Source organism: Apteryx mantelli, chromosome Z (assembly GCF_036417845.1).
Source record: "Apteryx mantelli isolate bAptMan1 chromosome Z, bAptMan1.hap1, whole genome shotgun sequence".
NCBI lineage: Eukaryota > Metazoa > Chordata > Aves > Apterygiformes > Apterygidae > Apteryx > Apteryx mantelli.
In genome coordinates, this window is record NC_090020.1 from 59,845,876 (window position 1) to 59,866,215 (window position 20,340).

Consider the following 20,340-nt stretch of genomic DNA (forward strand, 5'->3'; position numbering starts at 1 on the left):
TGTTGCTGCTGGAAGCAGGAAGCTCTGTACACTCCAACCCTTCTCTAGGCAGAAGCAGCACCACCAGCCCAGCTTCCCGATGATCTGGGATAGACAAAAATGAGGCCATGCCAATTTGCTACCTGGAGCCATTGCTTTCTTCCCCTTTTGCTACAGCTAGCTCTGTTTTCTCATACACCCTGGTCAGTGATGCAGATAGTGCTATCAAGTATGAAGTTCCAGTGCTGTAGCACTTCTTCACCTGACTTAATTCTGTCAGTGTGTATGCACTGAGCCACAGGCTGAAACATCAGAAATCCTCACTCTCCTTTCTGGCTGATTTCCACCCACCTTGTGGAAATCCACCTGCCTTGTGCTTTCCACCTGCCTATACAAAACCAGTGTAAATACAAATCAGGATGGTACTAAACAAAGAGGCCTGTCAACAAAGGGTCAAATTCAGCAGATGCTTTCTGCTCACTTTAATGGCTTCCCACTGACTAAAGCCATTGAGTGGGAAGGATTTTGTTGTACTCGTTCCTTTGACCAATTAATGTTAATACAATGGCTTTCAAAAGAAGGCAGACAGGACCTCAGGGAGGCAACTAAATGCAAACTCCTTTGAGCATGGACACTACTGCAATTGCAGCCCTTAATAAAATGCTAGGTATATTCAAAGTGTTGTAAGTAATTAGTATTTTCCCCACTGACAATTGCCTGAGAATAAGTATAATAATGAACTTTGTTCCTGGTAAAGAGTTGAAAAGCATTTCAGAAGTTTATAACTATGTAGTCAGGCAGACAGAAATGAAAAAAGTTCTCAAGGCTGAAAATCTATATATCCTAATATTCTATTTCCATGTCTGGATCCAGTACTCTCTTGGGTATTGCAAACAGCCAGCATAAACTCTAACATCAGCAATGCACCAAGACAGGGGTTCCAAATCCTTGATATGGTTTGTGATCCTTTTTATCTAGGTGTCCAAAAGGACTTCAGAGGAAGGTTATTTCCTACGCAGCATTTGCAGACAAGTCCATGAAACATTTGACTGGAAAACAATTTGTCTGCCCTACTCGCAGCTGATCAATTGCAACCTGTAGTGGAGTTACATCTCCACAGACAGAACTACTCACATTCACAAAAAGGCTTAAGTTTCACGTTCTGTCAAATGGACAGCCTGAGCTTTTAATAGGAAATAAGCTACAAATGCCCTCAGTGATAATCTAATCTATTGATTTTTTCCTTCTACATTTTCTCATATAATATAACATTATACTCAGATAGTTTCTACTTGATTCTCATTAGTTCTCAATATTCCTACTACGCATACATACACACACACACTCTGAACAATAAATTCCTTCAAAGTGCTGAAAAGAATGTTTTGTGATTTTCACACTTTTGTATACATCAGGAGATGATGAATTTTCCAAGGAATTTAGTACATATTTCCAAGGTGTTTGTCTATGTAGAGATATGGTCCTTGCATGAATGAACTTACAATCCAACAGCTGCATTTTGTGCTCCTTATTCTTTTAAGCAGTCCTTGTCCATAGAATTAACTTCTTTTGGCCAAGTTCTTATCTACAGCAGTATGAAAACAGAGCAGATTCACTGAAGTGAAAAGAGCTATTGCAGATTTACTTTGATGTAAAATACACTTTGAATCACCAGTTTCTCTTGAGCTAATTCACAAGCAAAGCCCGCTCATGTCCACAAGATCCCCAAGACAATACATTAAACTATTATTGGACAAGTGGCAACAACAAACACTGCGGCAGGAAAATATTTGCTAGGAAGAGAGGACATAGCCATAGCAACAAGAGTTTATAGATGTTTTGCTAGGTAATGACAACCTTTTGAAGGTTCTGGCAGATTTACTTTAATTGTCTGAGGAGATGATCGGGGCTTCATGGAAGAAATGTTTTATGGGATTTAAAGACATGAGGAAGGAGATTCCTGGAAACTGCGACACAGTGAAAGCAGATGTGAAGAAAGAAGGGGAAGAAATAGTTGAGTGTTTTTAACACACTAGAGAAGAGAAAAGCAAAAAGGAGCAAGGGCACAGGGCTTTGTGGATATGGGTCGTGCAGGACCAGCAAAAGGAGGACAAAGGAGCAAATTCTGAATCCTGATCTCCCAGCTGTCAGAAAGTCTCCCAGCACTTTTTATGGCCTATGGTATTTCCCTTAATAGCCCCCAGCACAGGGATATTTTGGAATCCTGAAGGGGTGGATATAGGAGTGGCAAAAGTACAGAGCTCTCCCTTTTGTCTGGGCTGTCTGTGAGCAGCTGGGCCAGGTTGTTGTGACCCGGAACAACACAGAAGGGCATGAAGTGACATGCTCCGGCTAGTGACTGAGCCAAATTCTGCTACTACAGTCAGGGTAATTTGATCAAATTCAGTTCAAGCATTCCTAAATTTATATCCCTTGTTCTTATTTTTTAAAAACAAGATTTCAAAATTCCCAGTGAAAACTCTGGAAATATCAGAGGGACATCCCAAAGATCAAACCCAGGCCGTGTCCTAAGGCAAGACTGGAAAGGAGGAGTTCATTCATATCTGAGCAACCTACCACAAAATGCTCTACCTCATGGCCACTCTGATAAAATGGAAAGAAGTTGGCCGGACAGTGTCATTAATATGCATTTTGTATTCATGAAAGGGTCTACCTAAGGACAGATAGAAATAGCAGAGACCAAAGAGAAGGGCAAAAATTGTACGTGCTGTTTGTAATATTTTTTTGAAAGGTAAAATCAGCATAATTACCTGTAAATCAGCAGAGCAAATACCAACCTTTTCATTTAGAATATATATTTTATGTATCTGTGTATGCATACAAGCATGTATTTATATAGGTAAACATATAAATATATCTATACACATATATACACACATGCATATATATGTATACCCATTTATACAGAGATATTGTGTTTGTTCTCTCTGGTACAGTGAACTACTAGAGGCAGCAAGACTAACTTCCATCTCCAGTGAGGTGACTGGATGCAAAGTCCTGCAGCATAAATGTAACATACTTTGAACCCAGTGTTGGCTGGAACAGAAATCTGAAGATCTCCTTAAAGTAGTCAATACAGAACAGCCTCTCATACACTGCTCACCACACTCCAGTGACAACTTGCCAACTACTGGAGTCCAGCAAGCAGCGTGGAATGGCAGAACTTCCTGCCACACAAACAGCCATTTATCAGACTATTCTCTGAAACAAAGTATTTTCTGTTTTCCCCCAAACTGTTAGAGCTCCCTTCCTAGTAGGATTCCTCAGAGAGTAGTCTCATTAACATAGAGCCATACTGTCAACAATTACTATAAGAAAAAAGGAGAGGCCTGTGGTTACACAGGACAGTCCTCGTGGCCACAGTCATACTTCCTCCATCCGGAACCTATCAGGCTGTTTCACTGTTAGAGAGTACCCCTGCAAGAAAACATAAGCCTATGCAAACTTTCTTGTTTCCCAGGAGGCTGTTAATTCTGAAAGAGCAGGAGGTTTTTCTGTTGTGGCATTTCTTTGAAAACATACCTGACATTTATATTAATTCTTCCTCCTCAGACTGCAATATAAACTCCCATCCTTAACTCTTACCGCGGGTTTTAGCCTTCGAGCTTACCCAGCCTTGCACGATACAGAGCTGGAGCAAAGTGAAAGGAAGTTCTGCAAAGCAACAGGAAAGCTATCACATCTTTGTGGAGTCAGCTTCTTGCTTATCTGTGCTCCAGCTCCCAAGAGAACAGGGTAAGCAAAAGTCAATAATCAGCGGGGGTGAGGAAGAAGACACACTGCCAGAGTGGTCAGGACTTTGCCTTGGGGAAGTCCTCCAGGAGCTCGTCCAGGGTCTTGAGTAGCCTTTCAACTTAGTGTGCAGTCTGTGACACTGTCACTCACAACTCAGGAGCAGCACCACTGCCTTCACAAGCCAAAGAATATGGTTTTCAATCACATGCATCAGACTGCCTGTGACTTCAAAATGAACTATTTCTGCTCATCAAGTCAGGGTCTCTTCATTGCCCTTAAGTCTTTTTGGTATTATTCACACAACTGAAAAGGAGAGAGCACTCCTAGCAATACAGGCTTAGGACTTTCTGCGATTTTCCTATCCAGAGTATAAGCTTTTGACCGTATTCTCACATGTATAATGCATACCTGCAATGAGATTAACTTGCAAAGTTCACACCAAAGTCCCTTTGCTTCCTCTTTCCTGTTTTACTGTCTGTGCTACTTTCTTCAAAGAACACTCTTCACCTTGTAATACACAATCTAGTCTCTCAGTTACTGCAGCTAGCTCCAAGGTAAAACCAAACTCCTCTGAAAAGACAAACACTACTTTACTAAAAACACACAATGAGAACAGAAGGCTAAATCCTGCAATATTACAACTCTTGCTGATGTACTTTTGATCACCTTCACCTGTTTAGAGAATTGAAAGGCCAGTATTGGAAGCTGTGAGTAATCAGCAGCCCATTAAAGGAGCTGAGCAACCTGAAGTCAGTCTCGTGGGGTATATGCAGAAGTATCCCCTTCACTCTGCAGGTTTGCAGTGTCTAATCCATTCCCCCCCACCCCCCGCCTGTCCTCTAGGCCTCTGCCAGAGGAACTGCACCACTCTGGCACTTGCTTGAAGATCCAGAGACAGAACCAGTTGCATCCCTCCAGAGGACAGCATCCTTAACATTAATACCTCCTTTCCTGTCTTCCCTGTTATTGTTCTTCTGTTGGGGCTCATACAGAACATCATCTTTATTTAGAGCCAAATTTGACAGGTAAAGGAGGTATAAAACACAGCCAAAGATGGGAGAACAAACATAGAGAACTTCTTTTTCCTAAAACCAACATTCTGTCCCAGTAAATGGTGACATTTCTATGTCACCATTGATATGGTGGATATGATCCACCATCCACCATCCATATGGTGATATGATATTAGAAAAAACCTGTCTTTAAATTCTGCAGCTGGATATTCTGCTACTTATTCTGTAGGATTCTTTCACCTACCATACAGAAATACTATTTCATGGCAAATCCTAGAGGATTTTTCTGTATGAAGTTACACACATAAATTCTGGTCTCATGATATTCTCAAGCAACCTACACAGTCTGAGCCACTTTCTCTGGAGAACAACAAATCAGTGCCCACTGAAACACAATCTTTTGCTTCCACTGTCCACAAGCAAAGACAACTGTCTGCAATACAACAAAGGGAACCCTTGGCAGAAAATCAGATTTCTGGGTAGCAACAAACATGACTCACTGCTAAGGATTATAAGAAACAAAGCCACAGGCTGCTGGACACCAATTCATTTACAAAAATCCAGTACAACTCCAAATGCATAGTGGAAAATTGGACTACCTCAATTTCTACAGAGGCATCAATCATTCTCTCACATATTGCTTATGTACACGCAACTCAGATAACTTTGCCCTTTTCTTCAGCTTTATCCTATTCCTATCCCATTTCTGTTACCAGTTTTGTTATTACTTTGATACCTTTGACCTGCCTGTTCTTGCCCAAAACAGCTCAGTTCCGAGCTTTGAATCATTTTCATGCAGATATTAGCTTGCTTGAATCTCACTCATCTCTTAACCGTAGACTATACCCTGCCCCCCTCCCTCTCCCTGGTTATTCAGTTAAGCACAGCTTTAACTTATATCATTTGAGTAGCTTTTAATGGGTAAGTGTTAATGGGCCATGGTTAGCTGAACTGGGCAACCCCTTCTGTGATGTTTTTACTCTCACCACTGATCACGCCTTTTCTATTCGATTCTTTATACAACATGTCACTTACTACTAGACAATTACTGGCAACAGGACACCAGATTGCTTTTAACAGCTATCTCTGTGAAAAATGTGAAATATCATTCATGCTCAACCAGTGAATGGGTTTCTGGATTGGGAAAGAGGAGGGGAGTTGTTACAAATTTATGGAATTAAATTCTCATCTCATTGACAGAAATCTTCTTAGTGATTATAAATGTGTGTGACTGGCTGGCCCATATTACAGCACCCTATTCTAATTTTAATGTAATTTTTCATTAAATTAATCATATCTTTGATACCTCTGTCCTGGTAGGATGATGAACTGTTTCATTTGTTAAGTCCTAATTACTGTGGGCTGGATTACACAGAACTGGAAGATTTTCCTAGGCCATTAGTTATCTCTGCAAACAAAAGTGTCCTGAAAATGCTCTAAGCAATATTTTAATAGCTTTTGTATGAAACAAATGGATATTAAAAGTAGGACCTTAATGTCTGTTTATACAATGGCTAATGCAATTGAGCAGCAGGGATCACATATTGCTCCCAGCTTCCAGGGCTGCAGTCATTCCACCTTGCCTACACAAAATGCCCAATATGCCACTGATTTCCCCACTGATGGAGGCAGACTGCACAGGTTTCTCTCTCCTGAAACCATTGCACCCTGGACTGTGAGTCTTGTATCGTACTGTATCAGTATTTGAACAAAAAATGTCCCAGGAATAACCAAGTATTACAATGATACTGGTCGGGAATTCAGTAGGTTGTACCTCTTTCCTGCAAGTCAATACTATGCTAAAGAAGATGCAGCAGAGCTGCAGTTGCAGAGGTGAGAAAATCAAAGATGTTAGTACCTGTGCTCATTAAAGGTCCCATATCTTTCCCATATCTTTATCTCACAGAAGTATGAGGAAGGCCCTAATGTAATTTCCAGAGACTACAGAGTTAAGAGAGGTTGAGATCAATACTCAACTGTGGAGGAAAAGGAGAGAAGAAACTTTATATGAATTATAGTTTTGTCCTTACGGTTACAATTTTTATGCTTTGCTTAAGGGAGAGCATATTACTATACAGAAATCTGCAGGAGACGCTGAGAGTAGGTTACTCTGAACTTGGAGGTAGCAGGCTTTGGCGAAATATAAAAGCTCAAGTCCACGACACGAGGGGAGAGAAGAGTTTCTTTATCAGACCCAAGGAAATTTGCCAGGGCAGCAGACTGAATTCTCGCAGCGCTCTCGCCTGGCCAGGGCAAACCTGCAGCGAGCCAGAGCCACTGCTACACAGAGCGGGAGCTGGAGAGCCGCCAGGCACTCAGCCTCGGAGCTGGCGCACTGTACGCTGCGCACTGGGCTGGCTCCGCCAGAAGCAAAGCTCATAGCAGGGCTCTGCGAGGGAGGCAAAGGCACAGGACCTGGCAGAACAGCCATGTCTGAATTTGAGCGGCCTGGCCAAGCACAGCCACCCCTTTCGCCCTTTGACAAGGGTGGCCCATAAGTGGGGCTCAGAACAAGTGGACAAATGGTGTATAGATACATTGACATTTCAGATCAGCCATAAAGTTTCCCTCAAAGCAGCCCTGATTTCCAAATCTGTGCATCTGGCTCATTCTCTACAAGGAAACCACAGCCCAAACAGCTGAATTTCAACTTTGCTTAAAAAAAACCCCTGCAAAACAACAACCCTGTATAAATCACCAAGGTGGCTGACATGCAAACGGGCAACTTTACATCTCTGATTCCATTTGTGGGGAAGCTGCTATGACAAGAACTTTTACCACCTTTGACACAAACTTTCCAGTTACAAACCATCATCTGTGTATTGCCATGCAAACCGTGCAGGTGCTTTGTGCAAGTCACTTACATTCACCATTCAGAAACACTGCCTTGAGTGCCCAAGCCCGCTTTTTTGTCCTTTATGAAGCACTGTCACTCACAAAAGCAGAGGCAGTGATTTTGTTAAAAGGAAGACCATATTTCTGAATTGCTTCTAGCACCGATTGACTCACTGATTTGAAGGTCACTATCTGAAGAGACTACTAAATGAGATTTAGGTACCAAATCTCCTCCTGGAGTCCTCACAAACCATCAACAAAAGAATAAAAATCATTATTCCAACACTGAGAAAACAGTGACCTTCACCATTTGTCTTCTCTGCAATAAGGCCAAGCCTAAAACAATCCTTCAACCACCCTTTCAGGTCATTACCATGTGTTTCAGAAAGGTGTGCTAAGTACTTTTTTCTCAAGTGATCTGTACAAAATATGACACACTGTCTTTCAGGGAGTTTTTCTAATAGCTTCTCACACAAGAGCTGTCTGATATGAAAAGTGAAGTGGAACATTAGGCTTTGTAAGTCAGTAAACTTCTGCCCTATGATGCATTTGTTCTATTGCTGCTATAGAAGTCAGCCAACTCACTGTATTTTAGTTTTCTTTCTTACCGCAAATTCTGCTGCTTGCAGCTTCCGATTACACAAAGTACCCTGAAGACTGTGTGTCACAGCTTCCTCCTCGTGTGAAAATCACAGGAACATTACAGACAAAACACAGATCAGCAGTTTTCAGCAATTAGATCTTTCTGATATTTTTCACTTCTCCTTCCTGTTCATATGTATCACTCTGCTTGCACTTGAAGCAGCAAATTTTTCAAAACCCTTTTTGCGCCTCAGTTGCATCACTTCCTGGCCCTACGACAAATGTTGCTGCCTGAACTACAGGGCTGCATTCTACATGCTCACAGCAGCTAACCGGTAACTTTGCTGCGTGTGGGTCCACAACCACAAAGCAAACATTTTATTAGGCAGTTAAAAATCCATTCAATATGATGCATATTATATTAATTTGAAAGAGATCACGGTATTGCAGTTCAAGGTTTCTAGACATACTGTTTCTTACATGAGAAAAAGCAGCGCTGACCACAGACATTATCTGAGAAATCCCAAGAGCTCAAGGAATCTACCCCAATATGGATGTTACATGACAAATTGACTTTTACAGTAGTATGAAATGTATGTAACCGATGGCTATGTGAATACAGAATGAAAATAACAACAAATGTAAAAGGAAGGAATACAAACCTTTAAAATCAAGAGCAAAGATTATCTCAAAGAAGCACTAATAGGGAAATTCCCTATTTGGGCAGAAATCTTACTAAATTTACCCAAGCTTTACCAAGGGTTTGTGTATTTGCAAATATGAACCACTACATTCAGAGGAACAAAATCATGGGGCCAGACCAGTCATTTATTATCTTATTTAATAATATATATAACTGCATATGATCACACCATCTTAGTAACATACAAATTATGGTTGCTAGCTACTTGGTAGCCATTTGTTTGTGAAAAGCCCCAGCTCAGGTCTTTCTTTCACCTCTGACATTTTCTGATGATCTGATATTTGTTAGCCTAACATTAAATTGACCTAGACTCCCTGTAATATTTACTTACATATGCTAAACTACTTCTGAATACTCTTAACCTATTCTACCTTTAATGGTTATCATATATTAATCCCCATATTATCTTATGTTAACTACTATACTTAGGCCTAATAAAAGGGTTAGGATTAAATGATAGCTCTTATCCGCAAGTATTTCCAAATGTGGAGCTGTGACTCTAATAGCAAATAAGGCCCATTTGAGTATCAATCTATACTGGAAAGAAATAGTAAGTTTGGGTCCAAATGAAGTGTTTTGGCGTTCCAAATCAGGGTGACTCAGAATCCCTTGCTCTGGAAAAAGCTCACTACTTTTTCTGTACTGTGATAGCAGCATTGACTTTCTTCACGTTGAGACACTCCTATCTAAAAAAGGTCTAAACCACAGCATTGTTATTTCTCTAAATTATTATCTCTCCTAAACTGCTCCTCATTGTTCAAAGCACTGCTAAACATTCTTCGTCTTCCACTCTGGAAAAGAGCGGATTTCAATGATGTAGTCCATTACAACCATTAGAAGCAGTACAGAATGATGTTCAGATCCTCCAGTATGTTGGATAAATGCAGGAATTTCATATTTCTCCCCCCACTTCCTTTTTGCAAACTGTAAGTTTTGTTCTTACTACTGGCCCCAGAGGGAAGGAAGGTCTTCTAGAGAAATATAAGGCGCACAGGCCCTGTAGCCAGATGAGTGACAAACCCTTTGTCATTACAGTGCACATCTGTGGAGGAACTGACTGTCTTCCGCAATCAATGAGCAAGTCCTTGGGGAAAGGAGAGGGAATTGTACCTTTTAGCACATAAAAATACAGGTGACTTTTATAAGCATGTGTGTATGAGTAAACTGAAAGTAAGCTAATACATAAAGAGATTGAACAAATTGTCATTAGGAAATTATTTTGGCCATAACTTTGTTAGTTCTCTAAAGGTAGTCTCTAGAATCTGCCTGTGCCTTATCAACAGTTGTAGCCAGATTTAACGCATTTGCTGCCTTACTTGCATTCCATGACAGAGCTCGTGTTCTTGACTTCTGGTTGCCCCAGGTTCTAAAGCATAAAATAATGTTCATTCCAGCCAAGTTCAGCCGTATTAAAGTCTGCTGCTCAACTGCTCTGTCCTCACAAGCAGCACCAGAACAACTCTGTGGGCTTCTTGGTCTTTGCAAGACAATTATGTAGGCTAGAAAGGAAAGAAGCATAAAATAAACAATAAACTGGTCAAATAAGAACAGAAAGTCCCTAAGCAGGATCTAGGAGATCACAGTGAAAACAAAAACATACTCACACACATACACGAGAGGCATTCTTATATCCATCTTTTTATGTTCATCTATATAATTGGGCAGAATATACTGAGCAGAAGCTTTTTCTTTTAATACTGTGGGAGGAAGTTGCTATAAAGCAATCAAAGATTCTCAGTGTGACCTTTCTGGGCTGATGTATGCTGTAGATATTCCCAAAGCTGACAGAGAAAGCGTGATTCATTTTCATAAATTACTGAAGCAAAACAAACTTTCAGCATCCAGAAATAAATATCACATTGGTAACTGTTGTATTATTCACTATATATGTGCTGATTGAAAACCTATGTGCCAAGCAACACTAAAATCAATGAGTCAAATGTTTATTCATGGCAACTCATGCCAGAGAGGCAATAAGGACATACATCCACATATACAGATATACTAAATGTTTGCAGGTGGCTTACTTCCTATTGGAGGTACCGTGCTTGCTTAGCATTTATTATCAGTTTGCTTTTTAAGAATCATTTACACTTTTTATTTTAAAGGTGGCATAAAGTCTCAGAATTTCCGTGTGTATTCTGAATATTCCAGTTATGTGCATGCTGGATGGGTGGAGAAGTCCAAAGTTTTAGCTTCTGTTCGTATTACTTTCTTACTTGTTTTAGACCACAGATTTGAAGAATATGACAAGGAGGTTTTCCTTCCCCACTGTCAGAGGTCCCCCTCATAATCCCCCTTCATAAAGTAACCTTGCTCCCAAAGCAGTGCCTGCAAACCGAAGTGGATTTTTTTACCAATTTAATTACAAAACAAGCTTTTTCATAAATGTAGGGTAACACACTTGTCAAGTCCAACGCCACTGCAAAACCAGGGTCTGCTTATTAGCACTCCTGTTGCCAAAATACAACAAAATCCATTTCTGATTCATTAAATATTTCAGATGCTTATAAGCACAGCAGTGCAACACTGATTTGCTCGAGAGGCCATTCTTGACACTGGAAAACAAGGAAGCAACAGTGTGACTACAATGACTACTGCAAGAGGCCAGAGTGCACCCCTCCTGTGACCGCATCCCTGCAGCTGCCCCAGAGAGGAGGCTGCCCGCGACTCCAAGCACACAGACGCGTGCCTGTAAAGATGACAGCCACAATTACTAGCAGAAATTACATTTTGCTTCCATGGCTTGTAGTTCACACCTCAACTGTTTCTCTTTCCCTCTGGTATTTAATTAAATTTTAACCTTCCTCTGAGGGGGGCTCCATGGAGCCTGGCAAAGTGGAGTTTAAAACTCTTTTTCAGGAAATGGAAAGAATTTCTGGAACAGGAACAGTTGCTTTGCAACTGTCAAGAATGAGGCTTCTCAGAAATCCTTTCAGTAAACGCTTTCTACAATTTTTAAAGTAACCTGGTGGCAGGAATGGGATTCCTGTACAGGCAACAAACAGCAAGGAGAAACAGCCCGGAGCCTGAAGCAGGATCCCGCTGGGGAAAAAGCAGGTTCTTCACATGCAGACGCATTCAAGGTGCAAGTGTGCAGCAGTGGCACCTTTTCATTAACTTCCCGTTGCAGATGTTTATTTTCTGCAATTCATGTCCTATTAAAAACCTCAGCTTGACTTTTACACTGAGTTGGCATCAGCGACTGTTAAATTTCTTTTTAGCTTGTAAACTAAGACTCCGAGTAGGTGTATTGCTACAGGAGGCTGTGACATGCAGGCTTGCATAAACCACGCTATTGCTCCAGGACCAGCAATTGTACATGAGAGCTGCAGGCTTCTGCCCCGTTCCCGTGCCAGGAGTCCCGTTGGCTGTGGTGGACAGCCGAGCCCCGAGACTCCAGCTGCCAAGCAGCACAGCTGGTGCAGACTGCTCAAGTCGCTGGGTTCGCACCACTTTCCCTGATCTCAGGTTTTTGAACCCGTATGTTGAAATACCTTTACCAGCTGAACTTTGATTAGGCTTATACCTTGTTACTGATGCAGCTGCTGCTATATGTGCTGTAAGAATGACCTTCCCCTGACTGCCTCTTCTCCTTCCTAATAGGAATAAACTATCTGAGGACAAGCATTGTCCAAGAGGTGCAACTGCTGCCAGTACTGGGGCTTCAGCTGCTTTAACAAGAGCAGAATAATTAAAGCAAGTCATTTTTACATGTAGACAAATCATCACTGGTGGTCATTAATGCAAGGGCCCTTTATGTTTGTAATGGTCAAGATGAGCAACTCACACTCCCGCTTGAATTTAGCTGTATTTTTTCTTGAGTCTGTGACTTTATCTGTAGCCTTAATCAAATGAAGCCTGAGTTCTGCATAGTACAGACCATGAAATGTCAGAGTAACTCCTACATCAAGCCTCCATATTACAGCTAAACTAGCGATATCTTCAAATGACATAGGATCAAACATACTCCTTGGTAATTTGTTCCAATGGTAAATTCCCTGGCTGGAAAAAAGTAATAATTTGATTTTTATTGCTAATATCTGGCTTCATGTTCCAGCCACTGGACCTTCATTATATTTCTGTCTGCTAGATTAAGCAATACTGTAGTAGCTGATTTGTTCACTTTCTGCATGAATTTATGGCCCGAGATCAGTTTGCTTTTTTGCCTGGGGGGTAAAAAAAGACAGGTATCTCCATCCATCAGAAGCACTGACATAACTTCTTTTTGGCTGCTTTCCCTTCCCTGTGGGTATTATTTTACTTTTATCTGGTCAAGTTACTCATCCATAACTCAGTTTCTATTAAACATTCAGCACATGGTTCATTTGCATTAGCTAGATCAACTGCAGTGATGAACAATTGCCCAACTGTGCCTTCCAGGACTCCTCGGCAGGGAGAAAGACGCATGTTGCACGGACTTCTTTTTTCTGTGCAAATCACAAAAATAAAGGACATGATCAAATGGTTGATCACAGCAGTAGATTCAAAAAAAAAAAATCTCCCAAGGATTTTTCAGGAGCTTTTACCCATTAGCCAGAGGGAAATGAGAATTAATCTACTCCTAGCAAGACTTTAGGAACTGGTTTGTTGTGAAAAAATGTAATCACACAGGGCTGGATTCAGCAGCTATACAACCCCCCCAAATTCAACATTTCAGTCTTCAAAAGCCCCACACAACCTTGGAGAAGCTGCTAGGTACCCTACCTTTCCACTAATAACATGACAGGACCAAATCACTTTCTGACACTATACAAAACCAGTCAAACCTTAACTGATCAGCACGCATTTGCCTTATCCCTAAGTCTTGACTGCATGGACAAAAGTGGTGTTTGCCAGTGAAACCCAACTAGAACAGTCAGCTCAATTAACAGCATTCAAGTGTACCCAAAAGAAGACGTGGTACCTCTCCCTTATACTTTATAGCCCAGCAGGTACTGTATTTCCAAGAGCACAGAAGTTCAGATCACATCTCTGCCTCATCAAGGCCTGTATTGGAGAAGGCACTGACCACGAGCATGCTGGATAGTCTGAGCCACTTCTCTCAGACACTGTGTCAAATGGAACTTGTTTAACAGGAAACATCTTAGATGAATTTTAAACTGTCTGTTAGAAACACCCAAACTCCACACTACCATCAGCTAACCTGGCAATTGTGGAAAGCCTCTAGGGTGGCTGAAGCCCTTGTCAAACCAAGTTTTTGTCATTCTTCCCCCTCAGCTGGACTTGAACCACCAAGAAGAACTCAGTAGCTCAGTTGTCAAGAAATCCAAAGTAGAAGATCATTCTAAACCTCTCATAAAGACAATAAACAATAATAGAATTACAACAGCATAGAAAATTGTTTTTTTCACATAGACTTACAGAATATCTTCCAGGTAAGTGCTCCAGGTAAGTTTTTCTTTAATATCTTGACTTCTTGCTATTTAGATTTATGAAGTGCTTCAGATGAAATTGAATATAGAACTATCCACTTAATGACCATAGGGAAGCAAAATGCTAAGGCTACTTAATTTTAGGATGACTCAGCTCTCTATGCCTTTGGCTCTTCATGGATGTATGACTTCAAGCCACAGATTTGTTGCCTTGGTTTCAAATGAGGACGACGTATGCAGTACAAGAAGAAATATTAGGTTTTTCACAAAATATATGTAAAGAGATTTTAAATATATCTTCATTTAAAAAAGCCATAAGAGAGAATTTCAAGATCACAACAGCCAATGAAAACAACAAAGATAATACAGTTAGCTGACTGTTTTGAAAATTATAATGCTGATATGCTCTAAAGAAACGAAACAGAGCCAGTGTTTGTTCTGTTGGCTGAGCGGGCTGACTCCTGCTCCAGCTCCATTTGCTGAAGCAGCCCGGTCCATGGGAGGGTGTGCTGTCTGCTTGCTTACGTGCCAACTGCCAGATGCTTTTCTAGTTCTGTTCTACCTTTGAGCAAGGCTGGAATCTGAGGTCTGGCAAAGAAGTAAATGATCTAAACATGCTTATGGTTTCAAAGGGTACAACTCTCCATTCTGCAAAGAAGTGGCATGAAACTTTACCAAATGCTGGCATTCACAGTCTAGCTCAGCAAAAGCTTGGACATAAGAATGCTTTTTCTTAAACAGTATGAGCAATACAGCAGTCAGAGAAAAGACTCCTCAACTAGCTAACAGCTGCATGCATTTTATCGCTGTTCAGTCCCCAAATCCTCCAGTTTTTCAATTAATTGAATTGATTTTTATTCTAAAGCATTTTTTCCCCTTTTAGGGTGATGTACATAATATTACTCCTTTGGACAAATCTTATTGATAGAGCTTACTGATATATGGCTCTGCCTGTAGCAAGCAGAATTTGGGACAAAAGATAGAAGGTTGGTTTGACACAAAAACAAAGGATAGGTGATAACTTTTCCTTGAAATACCACTGGAGCAAAATACGGAAAATCTCCTAGCTATGGAAGCTGATAACTGTTGTACCAGTTCAGGTCCAGAGTAGCTAAGCACATGTATATGTCCCAGTAAAGCCAATTAAATGGAAATTCAGCCATGCTCACATGTGTGACTGTGATTATCTTAAGAGTCTTTAGAGCTGCTATAGGATTCTGGACTCCATCACAGCTTAGAATAAATGACAGATAAATGATAAAATTTAACTGATATTTGTATCTTAAGGCAATAAATGAGCTGGAACTGCTGCAGTGGAAAGGTAAGAAACAACCATAAGAGACAAAAGCAAGCATAATATCCCTTGGAGAAAAGAAATACCTGACCCCTTCAATTCTGCCATTTTGCAAAGCTATAGGAGGAGCACTTTAACTTTTCTGCTAAATGAAAGCTCGTGTAATTCTTTGTGTACAGCTAATTTTTCCATGTGTCGGAGAATAATGCAGATTCCACTGATATTCTTCATCTTACTTCCTACGGCAACTAGCAATTTAGTGCCTAAATGTTTGGATGTTGTCATTTCTAACTGTATGATTTCCAATTCCTATTCAATTTGTGGATAAATAGTGGCTTGAAACTCTACAGTATAAGATGTAGTTGTCCTTATTTCCCAACCTGTTATGCTACAGTGATAACAATGCCACCTGCAACATCTCTGTGTACTCTCTAATCTCCTTCTCATCACCCCAGGCAAAACTTAGACTTACCATCCTTTCTGTCTCGGAGAACAAACTCAGGCAGAGTTTGAAGAGAAAAAAGGCCCAGCAATAGAAATGCTGCTGCCTTCAATTAAATCCTGATGAAGTTTCCAATTGTAGCCCAGGGAAGAGTCTTTTAAGTTAACTTAAACGTGTTATAGCAAACACTTCAGATGCAAGGTAGAAGTCAGTCACCAGTTTTTCACGTTAGCACATCTTTAAATTGGTTTCTACAAATAACACAGAAAGCATCATTAAAAAACATTGACCTGCCTTAAGCAAAAAAAAAAAAAAAGAGGCTCCTTTTTCTGCCTTCTCCAATGCAAACAGCAGTCGTCTTCTCAGTCCTTATTACCCCCTAGTCAATTAGAAGTAAATCTTCAAGATTTTTCAGAGTGCCTATTTCCTACAAGAAGAGAAATTAATACAAGCTCAGGGCATTTTCTCTTAAATGATCTTTGTTTTCAGAAGGTACTAACTCAGGTCTTGCTTGCCTTAATCATAGATGGCAACAGCGACCATGCTATATGCAAGCATTTTTCACTTAAGCAAATTTCAGCTAAGATACATCTGTGGTAGCTCTGTAATAAGAAAACACACTGTCTCTCTCTCCTTCCTCAATATGCCATCTGGCTCCTTCCCATCTCACTTGAGAAAATTTCTAGTCCAAAGTCTAATGGCCATTGCTGTTCTCCTCTTTCTAAGAAGAAGTACCACTACAAGGATTAGTAATCCCCAAAGAAAATTCAAAAAGTTGGGTAGGTTAGAAAAAGCAGGACAAGGAGAGCGTGTTCAACCCTTAGCTTGAAATGCTATTTTCAGTACAGATTTACCACATATTGCTAATAGATCACATTGTTCTGAAGAAAAAAAGAAAACACCATTTCTATATAAATGGAAATTATCACCACCACAAACTATTCAAGTTCTATAAAAACATCAGATACAAACAGATATACCTGAACTAAAAATCAAGGTCACACTATAAACAGCTAGTAACATGCCACATATACTCTGTATTTCCTGTCCAAATACTGTTTTCTCATGTTTACACATTCTGATTCAAATGCCCCAGCAATGACATAGCAGCCATGGAAATGCTCAACAAAGTCTTTTTTAATTACAGTTATAGACTAGATGTCTGATTTGTAGCCTTTCCTTTCAAATCCTTTTATTTCAACATCAAAGAAAATATGTAGTGAGACATTTATGTTTGTATTTGCTGTCCTCCTGACTCCATGTCCACCCTAATAAATTCATTAGTGAGACAAGTTGTACAAATGTTGTCTCCATGTCTCTTTTCTTCAAAGCTCATTATTTCTTCTTCTTTTTCATTTAACATTTTCATGTTAGAACACATTCGGCATTTTTGTTTATTTTCAGCCACTAACAAAATGCTGGGCTGGACCTGTGAGCCTCTCCTGACAGCCAGGAACAGCACTAGTGTCCTGCCCACACATCCTTCCCACACAGGAAAATTGCCCTTTGTCCAGGTTAAATGACAGTCCAGCTGCTCCATGCTGCCAGCACTGGGCAGAGCGGATGAAAGAAAGCCAGGATGTGGCTTCTTTCACAGAACAAAAACAGAAGGGACCATCTAACATGTGCAAACATACATGCGTTTCAAATTGTATTAAATAACTTACAAAAATAATCTTTTGGGGGAACAGTGAGAAAGGGGAGAAGAAGGAGAGGAGAGGGAAGTTTGACCTTCACAAAGGCCAAAAAACCCCCAGATAACTGCCTATAATCTAAGTTCCAGCTCAAATAAAACTTCTTAATTATCGTGGCATAAATGAGGTTCAGCCACTTCTCTCACAGAGAGAAAGGGGCTTGTGGATCATGCCTCAGGTCCACTGAGTTTCAGCAAAGACCTATCTATGCAGAGAACAAAGACAAGGAAGTCAAAGGTAAATAATAAAGTTGTTCCTCGCCCTCATAGTCTAATCACTTAGGGGGCCTCAGATAGCATCTATGTTGCTAATGGCAAAGTTAAAAAACAGAAAATGATCCAAAAGTTAAGGAATTTATATTTTGGCCATTCTTTTATTTGGAAACATTGGAAGAGGTTGCCCCAAGAGGCTGCAGAATCTTTGTCCTCAGAGATTTGCATGACTCTACTGGACAAAGCTGAAGCAACCCAGTCTGAATTCAGTGTTGACCCTACCTTGAGCAGGAGGTTGGACTAGATGATCTTTTGTGGTCCCTTCCAAACTGGACAACTCTATGATTTTGAGAACTTCCTTTCTACAAGCTTGGATACCTTCAACGTCATCTTTAAAAAAAGAATTACTAGAATTCATTAGGATACTTGCACTTCATAAAGTTGCAACTGTGCACAACTTGTACTCCCCTAACAAGCAAAAATATCACCATAATGTGTGATGCTACCTCACATTGTGTCACCTCTGCATCCACTTTTTCATCACCTAGGCAGTATGAACTGCCTCATTTCAGAGTAGTTAAATAAAATATATTGTTCAATCCAATTCAGTTAAAGTAGTGCAAAGTTGCATTTTGATTAAAATTATTTATTTGCTGATGGATTTTGATTTTTGTTTATAAACTTATGTTAGAGTGAACCACTCAGATTAAACAGTAATGGAGATGTGTATATGTGTATATATACATACACGTATAGAAATAAAAGTATATTTAACATATATAGGTGAATAATATATGTTATTTTATGTAATATATATAAAAATACAAAGCTAGTTTAACTAAATCAAAATTTTAAAATCTATCATTAAACTTCTATTTTTGTGTACAGAAGGCCTAGGCTTGACTCTCTGGCATCCTAACATTTTCTTTAAATAACCTCTTTCCACATGGGAACTTCCTACATTATTTATAAGTACTAATGTATGAACCTGTAAATACCGTCAATAGTTCATAATCTACACAGTTTCTATGAATCACATGAAGTCAGAACAGCCTTAGGGAGACATGGCAAGCCACCAAAGTAAGCAACACACACTTTAAAAATAATCCCCATTTATTTGAGAAACAGTACATCAAAGAAATGCTTGATCTGTGAATTCACAGACTTCATAAATAGTTTGATAAGCAATTAATATTGTACAACTAACCCACAACAGACATCATCCATAGGTTTCTAAGTGCTTAACAAGATGCTAGGTCATTGTTGCTCCCGTTTTACTGCTGGAACAGCTGAAACAGAGAAGTTAAATGACTTGTCTGAGGTCTCATAGGAAATCAGTGTCAGAAATGGGGGAAAATAACTCCTGACTCTCAAAGCCATTCTCAAGTCACAGAAGACTAAACCATGATTAAATGTATAAATAAAAGTTGAGACCAAAAAACTTACTTGCATTGTCCTTGGTACTTTCAACTCAAGTAAGGAAAAAAGATTTCTCATAGGTACAGCTGATCATTATTGCAGCAGTTTGCAAATTAATAAAATCAGATATTCCAAAGACATTTGTGGAAGGAGGCCCTCTAATAAAAGACAGATGCTTAGAAATGGAACAGTAGCATTGAGTAAGCTAGATCCCAGAGTCCCCTGGAACCATCAAAACTGAACTTGTTGCAGAACAATGTTCCAGAGAATCCCCCAAAGGGAAAAGGTAATTTTTGAGCTGCCAGAGTTTCTGCAGAAATCCCTGCACTAACACTTTCCTTATGCTGTAGCATGAGGAGCGTAGCAGAGAGAAGGCTGCAGGACTGCTTAGCTCCCAGGAGGACTGGCAGGGGCCCCTGGAAGCACAGGCTGTTTGGAATACAATTGCTCTAAAGCTGAACCAGGGCTTGGTCAGGCACACAGCAGCTTGGAATCGTGGCAGCACAAGGCCGTAAGGCTTGTAGAGGAAGCCACTTCTGCACAGGGTCTTCTTTTCTGCAATATGGCTATTTTTACAACTACTTCTGGATTTAACATGTTTTACATTTCAGCATAGCACCACACTGCTGAATGCTAATTAAAAATAGCACTAGTTATCCACTGTGTGTAAGTATACTGTCTTGAGCACCTACTGTCTTGACTGGGATTTCACCGGAGGATATTTCTACTGGAAGAGACATAAATTAAGAAAGACATCTGGTGTGGACTTCTACTTTAAAGGGCTTTAGAAACTGCACTTAGGAGGCACACATACTGCTTTCAAAGGATTTCAGTATGTAATACTGTTTCAAGCAATCACCATCAATTTCATAGGTATGGCACAGCATCTGAACACAAACTTCACAGAGGGAAAAACTAAGTGCAGAGATGAGCTGGGAAGAGAGAACAACACTACTTGTAGTGTGGTACCTAAGGATTTTTCTTCCCTTATATCATCCAGTCATATTCACAATGCAAAGACCTTTGTTAGCACCCA